The sequence below is a fragment of the Dreissena polymorpha genome, chromosome 10 (genome assembly GCF_020536995.1).
Source record: "Dreissena polymorpha isolate Duluth1 chromosome 10, UMN_Dpol_1.0, whole genome shotgun sequence".
NCBI lineage: Eukaryota > Metazoa > Mollusca > Bivalvia > Myida > Dreissenidae > Dreissena > Dreissena polymorpha.
Window position 1 is genome coordinate 23,898,782 of NC_068364.1, and position 9,667 is coordinate 23,908,448.

Below are 9,667 nucleotides of genomic sequence, written 5' to 3' on the forward strand. Positions count from 1 at the left end.
TAGGTGTATTGACAACTGACGACAGAAATGATTTGATGTACGATTTGAGCAGAATTGCGTTAAAACAGGTAGTTAGATATAAAAAACATGCATATAAAGTTTTTCATTTTAAGAACGATGATCGTATTTTGAGATATTCAAAAAGTTCGATCTTAATGGATGTAAGGTCTTCACAGTTATTAAATTGTTTACTGTGTTGTCGTATGTTTTATCTGTTATTCATGCCTTGATAATAAATTATTATTTTTCGCAAAAATAATACTATTTGTAGTACCGCTTGAATAATATATTTACTTCTACTATGATGATTACGTTCGGGTGAAAAAGATCTACTAAGAATAAAAACGAACACAGGTGCAACTTCACTTATGCAAATACGTCTAACGACTTAAATATATTAGTGATAATAAGAACTTCCGTTATCTACAGTCCATTAAAGATACACGTTGGTCTTATCACTCGTACCATTGTCAATTTGAAGTAATGGAGTCTTATATAAATCAATCGTTCTGTAAAGTTTGGAGGAAACAGGTTATCAGTGTGGTTTCATTGGTATATCATAGACAATAACTAAATGATACACGAGATAATAAATGTTCTTAATGTTTAATATTATATCTAGTGTAAACCCTTCATTCTCTGTAGCCCTCGTAGCGATTTGAAAGAACAAAACACTCTGATATGATTTGAAAATACACGATACGTGTTTATATGAATGTGTATGTTATTGATTTTATTTGTATATAATCCGTTCGTAGATCCTATTGTTGGCCTTAAATACAAATACTACCAATGGAATGAGAACCTTTAATGGAATGCTGTTTATATTGAAATCATAATTATATTTAATATTGTATTACCTCGATTACTTATTTTAACTGTTGATAATCTTGATTCGGAAATGTCGAGGAAATATATGTGTAGTAGTTGAATTTCATGACTTTAAGACTTAGTGTTTATTAACTATGATACGATTGATTTAACATTACTTTAAATGGTTCATACACTTTTATTCAGTGAACTTTATTGTGCTTTTCAGTATTGGGAAAGTGGTATATACAATGTGTAAATATTTATGTTATGCAACATAAGGTACACTTGCACATTAATGCTTTGAATATGGTAACTGCCTGTTAATTGTCTCGACCACGGTTATCAAAACTGTAACTTAAAAAATATGCTCGAGCTCATCACCTACAACTTTATTATCTTAATTGTCCTCGCCATTATTACATTCATCATCACCATCTACATCATCATCTTCCGCAAAGGGACTATTAGCATCATTGTGATACTTGTAATATTAACATCTTAAAGACCGTATTCACTATTCAGACTAATAATAATTATCATTTTCATAATCATAATCACCGCCAGCCTCATCAAAAGCAACCGCCACAACAACAGTCTCCACCACCAACAGCAGCACCAGCACCGTCATCACCGCCTCCACCACTGCCATCCTAATCAACTTGCAAAATCATCATCAATATCATCATAATCGTCTTTATCATCATCAGCTTCGCCATCATCATCATCATTATAATCATCATCACCATCATCATCATCATCATCATCATCATCATCATCATCATCATCATCATCATCATCATCATCATCATCATCATCATCATCATCATCATCATCATCATCATCATCATCATCATCATCATCAGTATCATCATCATCATCATAATCATCATAATTACCATCATCATCATCATCATCATCATCATCATCATCATCATCATCATCATCACCATCAGTATCATCATCATCATCATCATTACCATCATCAGCATCATCATCATCATCATCATCATCATCATCATCATCATCATCATCATCATCATCATCATCATCATCATCATCATCATCATCATCAGTATCATCATCATCATCATCATTGTCATCATCATCATCGTCGTCGTCGTCATAATCATAATCATCGTCATCATCATCATCATATCATAAGGGGTATATAAGTTAACCAGCTGAGATGAATATATACCTGTTTAACTCAAATACAAATAAGCCAAAAAAAAAGAAAAAAACAACATTTCTACTGACCACATAAAACACACACAAATAATAAAAAAATGGTTGCATACAAATAATAATTCAAACAAAACACATTTTTTAATCTTTTTTTGTAGTTAAGTATGTATTTTACGCGTCCCGCCAACAGCACAACATTCAAATCACTGCACTAATACATAATTATGATCTTCATAGACCTACATTCAGTGAAACCGAAATATGTCTTTCAACGAATGCTTGGCATCACCGTCAATGGGTCTTATGCCATATGCAGCCAGCGCAGCTCAAACCCAGTCTGCATATATGCGCAGTTTGGTTAGGAGCTGCGCTGTCCGCTATAAATCACGCAAGGTGCAAATAGCAAAAAATGTGTCCTACAAACAAGTTGCGTATTGGGTGTGAATAAGAAAAAGTAACCGTAGTTTCAATAGGTATGAATACAATTTAGAAAACAATTGTTAGAGGAGGTTTATAAATCTCTGAACTTGTGATGTCATGCATGCATTTTCAGACATTTTTATTATAGATTGTACATTCTTGATTACGAGATTCATATACAAAACAATGAAACACCATAACAATCGAAAAGTTGTGATGCTATTTTTTACACGGTTGTGGCCTCTATACAGAATATACACATGAATTTCTTCTTGAACATCAATATCTTTTTGAAATATATGGAATGCACGAAAATATGTTCAATTGTGTAGATGTGCTTAAGTGTACACCCTATAAATACATTTATATTTGCAAAATAATGTACCAACACTCATGACGAGACAAGCCTTGGTATATAACTATTTTATATATGAATCCTCTAGTATCCAATTAAGGATTTTGTTATATAACAAAGTCCCAATTGTTCATGATTTGTGTATATGTATCAGCGCTTGCACTACATATAAAGAGAAAATTTATAAATTGATGTCAGTCCTAAACACTTAATGAAAAAATATTGTATGTAACCAGTACGATTGTAATTTCAAGCAGTACTATAAATCTTCGGACACAAATTATGTTAAATGCAAATCACTACAGTTCTAGCGTATTATAACTAAACAACTTTTGCAATACCTCATATTATTGTCATTTGAGACGTGAAACAAAAAGAAACATAAATTTGCTAGATCAAACTTTATTAAATTATATTTTGAGAAACTTGCTATTTATAGAATGGAAACAATATTAAATACAAACCTCAATATACCGGAATAAAATAAAAGCAATACATAAATATGTAAAGACCTGTTTGATTTTCGCATTAAAAATTACAAAGTCCACCCATAATATTCCACCAACTTTTCTGTATAATAACATCAAAGCAAAGAGTTCTACCTTAGAAAAAAGTAAGTTCATTTTTCCAAGTTTATTGCTGAATAAACTGACAGTATGCAACAGGAACAGAAACTATAATGCTATAATTTTACTATATCATCATATTTAGAATTTAATGTTTTCAATGTTTACGTTGTAAATGTAACGGACAAACGCACAAACCAATCCAATGGTTAAGAAATAAATGAAGTATGTTCCCATTAAAATAGTTTGTTTCATAAGATTTGTATTAATACACAAATCTCATCTTTTAATATAATTATTAGATTGCAGTGCTTTTCACATAGTCAGCAAATAGGTTTATCTTTTATTTAGCTGTGACTCGCTTGATAGCCTGTTAATCCACCCGGAACACCTGTGAAATGTGTTCACTTGTTTCGAATCAATGTTTTATCACACGCCTCTATTTGCTGTCACTTTTACAATGGTTCAAAATCCCCATTTATTGTTTGGTAAACAGATGACACACAAATACTAGTTATTATACCGTTACTAATCCAACCTTTATTTCATGAGTAGAACAATCATGGGATGTCTGTCAAATGAGTGTGAAGTTAACACAAGGAAGCTTAAAACAGTCACGAACAATCGATTTCTTATAAATTCTTTCGAGTTGACATCTCGGAATTCCATTGTTATAAGCTCGACTTTTCGAAGAACAATGAGAGCTATACTACTCGCCCCGGCATCGGCGTCGGCGTTGGTTAAAGTTTTTTATACAGTCAAATAACTTTTAACACTATCAATTATTATAAACTCAAACTTGGAATACTTATTTATGGCAGCATGCCAATTGTGTATGTCAAGGTGCATAACTCTGTCAGAATTATTTTTTTAGTTATGCTCCTTTTTTATTTATCCACGATGGACTTTACCCAAACCATCCCTCACGCCCCATCCCAGAATCCCCCCTCCAAAAATGTGTTTTTCCTTTTTTTACTTATTTTTTAAATATCCTCTAATAAATGACCAGACCTCACATTATTGCCCATCTCCAGCCCCCCCCCCCTCTCCCCCCCCCACACAAAAAGATTTTGTAAACATGGTAAAAAACACACAAATATTTGTTTTTATTATTTTATTTTTGAAAAAAAATTGCTTAAATTGCCATAACTTATTTGTGATCAGATTTTTTTCATACTTTGACAAAACAACACAGACCTGACATACCACAATCCACCCAAACCAACCCCGATGCCCCACCTTGACATATTCCTTTTATTTAAAGACCATCTAATAAATGACCACACCCCCACAGTATACGCCCCTCCCATACCCCCTCCCCCTACCCCCCACCCCCACCCAAAAAGATTTTTTCTTTTCGAACATGGTAAAAACACAAATATTTATTCATTTTCTTTTTGAAGGACTGTCCCACCATCCCACCCAAGCTGTTGCGATTACACTTGAAATAAAATCTTATTACTTTGTTTTGTCTTCACAAAAGTTCAATAGATGGTGGAAAATGTACCTGAACTCAGAATCGTCTATAAAGTACAACTTATTTAAAACATAAGCGATCAATATGTTTCAATTATGGTCTTCTTTTCCACTTAGAATATGACAATATTTACTTGACCTTATTAAATACTAACAATTTCCCCATGATGGTTTACGTTATTCTGTCAAGCACTCGAAAAGTATAGCGTGCTGTCGTCTGACAGCTCTTGTTCTTGTTTTTTAAAGGTCTTCCTTTAGTAGTAAATCTATAATCAAAAATAAAACAGTTGTAGATAAACATATATTGTCTGTTCAGACATCTCAAAAACAATCCGCTCGTCTGTGACTGCCAGCTGCGCCGGCTCGTTGAGACAGCACAGGACCGGCAGTCCCAGCTCAAAATAATCGACGCCGTGTGTAGTGAGCCCGCGCACCTGAAGGGGAGTGACATAAGGAACGTCACCCTAGGGGATCTCAACTGCAGAAATGGCGGCGTTTGTGTGGAAAATGGAACGGACTACACGTGTACATGCAAGAATGGGTGGACAGGAAAGAACTGTGCACTCGTCGGTGAGATTATTGTACTCTCTCAAAAGTGTAAAAAAAATACAAAATGAATCAATGTCGACCATGTTAAACATTTGGTAAAAATTTACAAAATATATCCATTTACAAATATTGAAGATTAATGGTCAAAACGATTGTTGGACACAGAATACACTAAATACAAATTTCTGTAAAAAACAAAATATCTAAAATTTAAAAATGAATTCGACTTCGACATTTGTGTCAGTAGATTGTCAACAACACAGTTCTGTTCTGCACAAACCAAAAACGAATTTAAGTAATTTCGATATTATTTCTCATATTCTTCTTTGTTCAATATTGACAGAAGATGAACAGATCTAACGTTTCTTTCAGTCTGTACCTGGTCCGGACATTGTAACGACCGTGGAACATGTGTTCCAACATCAACCAATACCGACTATACGTGTAGTAATTGCGCTTCAGGGTGGAAAGGAAAAAGTTGCCACCTCGTTGGTTAGAAATGAACGTTTTCAAAAAACTTTCAATCTTATGTTGCTTTAGATTTTTATAACAGATTAGTACACATGCTTGTATGATTGCATAGTTTGACTTACGTTATTAGTATTCTTAGTCACATTTATACTTTAACACATCAGAAATGAACAAATAGATTAGACAATATCATAATGTATAGAATGTTCAATTCAGATTGTAGCACTAGATCGAATTGCACAAATGGCGGTGTTTGTGTGGAAAACGAAACGGACTTCACGTGTACATGCAAGAATGGGTGGACGGGAAAGAACTGTGAACTCGTCGGTGAGCTTATTGTACTCTCTCAAAAGTGTTAAAAAATACAAAATGAATCAATGTCGACCATATTAAACATTTGGTAAAATTTACTAAATATACCCATTCACAAAAATTGAAGATTAATGGTAAACACGATTGTTGGAAACAGAATACACTAAATACAAATTTCTGTAAAAACAAAATATCTAAAAGTTAAAAATGAATACGACTTCGACATTTATGTCAGTAGATTGTCAACAACACAGTTCTTATTAATATGTTCTGCACAAACCAAAAACGAATTTGAGTAATTTCGATATTATTTCTCATATTCTTCTTTGTTCAATATTGACAGAAGATGTACAGATCTAACGTTTCTTTCAGTCTGTACCTGGTCCGGACATTGTAACGACCGTGGAACATGTGTTCCAACATCAACCATTACCGACTATACGTGTAGTAATTGCGCTTCAGGGTGGAAAGGAAAAAGTTGCCACCTCGTTGGTTAGAAATGAAAGTTTTCAAAAACTTTCAATCTTATGTTGCTTTAGATTTTTATAACAGATTAGTACACATGCTTGTATGATTGCGTAGTTTGACTTACGTTATAAGTATTCTTAGTCATATTTATACTTTTACACGTAAGGAATGAACACATAGATTAGACAATATCATAATGTATAGAATGTTCAATTTAGATTGTAGCACTAGATCGTATTGCACCAATGGCGGTGTTTGTGTGGAAAAAGAAACGGACTACACGTGTACATGCAAGAATGGGTGGACAGGAAAGAACTGTGAATTCGTCGGTAGGAATGTTGTTTTCTATCAACAGTACTGACAAATACAAACACACTAAATGTCGACCATATTTAATCTTTATCTAAACTAAACATATACACAAATAATATATAGCTATTTTTACTAAGATGTTTAAAACTAATATAAATGCAATAACACTTTTTTTACACATAACAAAAAGCTGACAATTTAATTGAATATTAATGGGTCCTTTGACCTGTACATATTTATCAGTAATTTCTATATTATTTGTTTCATATTTGATCGATATTGACAAAAGATGTTCAGGTCTAACGTTTCTTTTAGTCTGTACCTGGTCTGGACATTGTAACGACCGTGGAACGTGTGTCCCAACATCAACCAATACAGACTATACGTGTAACAATTGCGCTTTAGGATGGAAAGGAAAAAGTTGCCATCTCGTTGGTGAGTATGACTGTTTTATTAATGTATGTCGAGCCGCATTAAAAATATTATATTTAACCAGTCATTGCTGACACAATTATTCAAGCATTATAGTGATATAAAATATGCAATATTTCCGTAGTTCCATTATACAATAATTAGTCTTTGTATAATGAATTGTACAAAAATGTCAGCAAGTAAAGTAGGACAATGGAATTATGTTTACAATGCTTAATTCAGATTGCAGCAGTGGATCGTATTGCACAAATGGCGGCGTTTGTGTGGAAAACGAAACGGACTACACGTGTACATGCAAGAATGGGTGGATAGGAAAGAACTGTGAACTCGTCGGTGAGATTAGTGTACTCTTTTAAAAGTGTTAAAAAATACAAAATGAATCAATGTCGACCATATTAAATATTTGATTAAAATTTACAAGAAATATCCATTCACAAATATTGAAGATTAATGGTCAACACGATGGTTGGAAACAGAATACACTAAATACAAATTTCTGTAAAAAAAACAAAATATCTAAAAGTTAAAAATGAAAACGACTTCGACATTTGTGTCAGTAGATTGTCAACAACACAGTTCTTATTAATATGTTCTGCACAAACCAAAAACGAATTTGAGTAATTTCGATATTATTTCAAATATTCTTTTTTGTTCAATATTGACAGAAGATGTACAGATCTAACGTTTCTTTCAGTCTGTACCTGGTCCGGACATTGTAACGACCGTGGAACATGTGTTCCAACATCAACCATTACCGACTATACGTGTAGTAATTGCGCTTCAGGGTGGAAAGGAAAAAGTTGCCACCTCGTTGGTTAGAAATGAACGTTTTCAAAAACTTTTAATCTTATGTTGCTTTAGATTTTTATAACAGATTAGTACACATGCTTGTATGATTGCGTAGTTTGACTTACGTTATAAGTATTCTTAGTCATATTTATACTTTTACACGTAAGAAATGAACAAATAAATTAGACAATATCATAATGTTTAGAATTTTCAATTTAGATTGTAGCACTAGATCGAATTGCACCAATGGCGGTGTTTGTGTGGAAAACGAAACGGACTACACGTGTACATGCAAGAATGGGTGGACAGGAAAGAACTGTGAACTCGTCGGTAGGAATGTTGTTTTCTATCAACAGTACTGACAAATACAAACACAATAAATGTCGATCATATTTAATCTTTATCTAAACTAAACATATACACAAATAATATATAGCTACTTTCACTAAGATGTTTAAAACTAATATAAATGCAATAAAACCTTTTTACACATAACAAATACCTGACAATTTTATTTGAATATTAATGGTTCCTTTGACCTTCACATATTTATCAGTAATTTCTATTATATTTGTTTCATATTTGATCAATATTGACAAAAGATGTTCAGGTCTAACGTTTCTTTTAGTCTGTACCTGGTCTGGACATTGTAACGACCGTGGAACGTGTGTCCCAACATCAACCAATACAGACTATACGTGTAACAATTGCGCTTTAGGATGGAAAGGAAAAAGTTGCCATCTCGTTGGTGAGTATGACTGTTTTATTAATGTATGTCGAGCCGCATTATAAATATTACATTTAACCAGTCATTGCTGACACAATTATTTAAGCATTATAGTGATATAAAATATGCAATATTTCCGTAGTTCCATTATACAATAATTAGTCTTAGTATAATGAATTGTACAAAAATGTCAGCAAGTAAAGTAGGACAATGGAATTATGTTTACAATGCTTAATTCAGATTGCAGCAGTGGATCGTATTGCACAAATGGCGGCGTTTGTGTGGAAAACGAAACGGACTACACGTGTACATGCAAGAATGGGTGGATAGGAAAGAACTGTGAACTCGTTGGTGAGATTAGTGTACTCTTTCAAAAGTGTTACAAAATACAAAATGAATCAATGTCGACCATATTAAATATTTGGTTAAAATTTACAAAATATATCCATTCACAAATATTGAAGATTAATGGTCAACACGATGGTTGGAAACAGAATACACTAAATACAAATTTCTGTAAAAAACAAAATATCTAAAAGTTAAAAATGAATACGACTTCGACATTTGTGTCAGTAGATTGTCAACAACACAGTTCTTATTAATATGTTCTGCTCAAACCAAAAACGAATTTGAGTAATTTCGATATTATTTCTCATATTCTTCTTTGTTCAATATTGACAGAAGATGTACAGATCTAACGTTTCTTTCAGTCTGTACCTGGTCCGGACATTGTAACGACCGTGGAACATGTGTTCCAACATCAACCATTACCGACTATACGTGTATCAATTG

General features: G+C 33.0%; 1 protein-coding gene across 1 annotated transcript in view; it reads left to right on the plus strand.

The window, feature by feature from the left end:
- LOC127848657 (calmodulin-like) overlaps nucleotides 1–9,667 on the plus strand; it is a 347,495-nt gene that overhangs the window by 244,691 nt on the left and 93,137 nt on the right. The window lies entirely within an intron of this gene.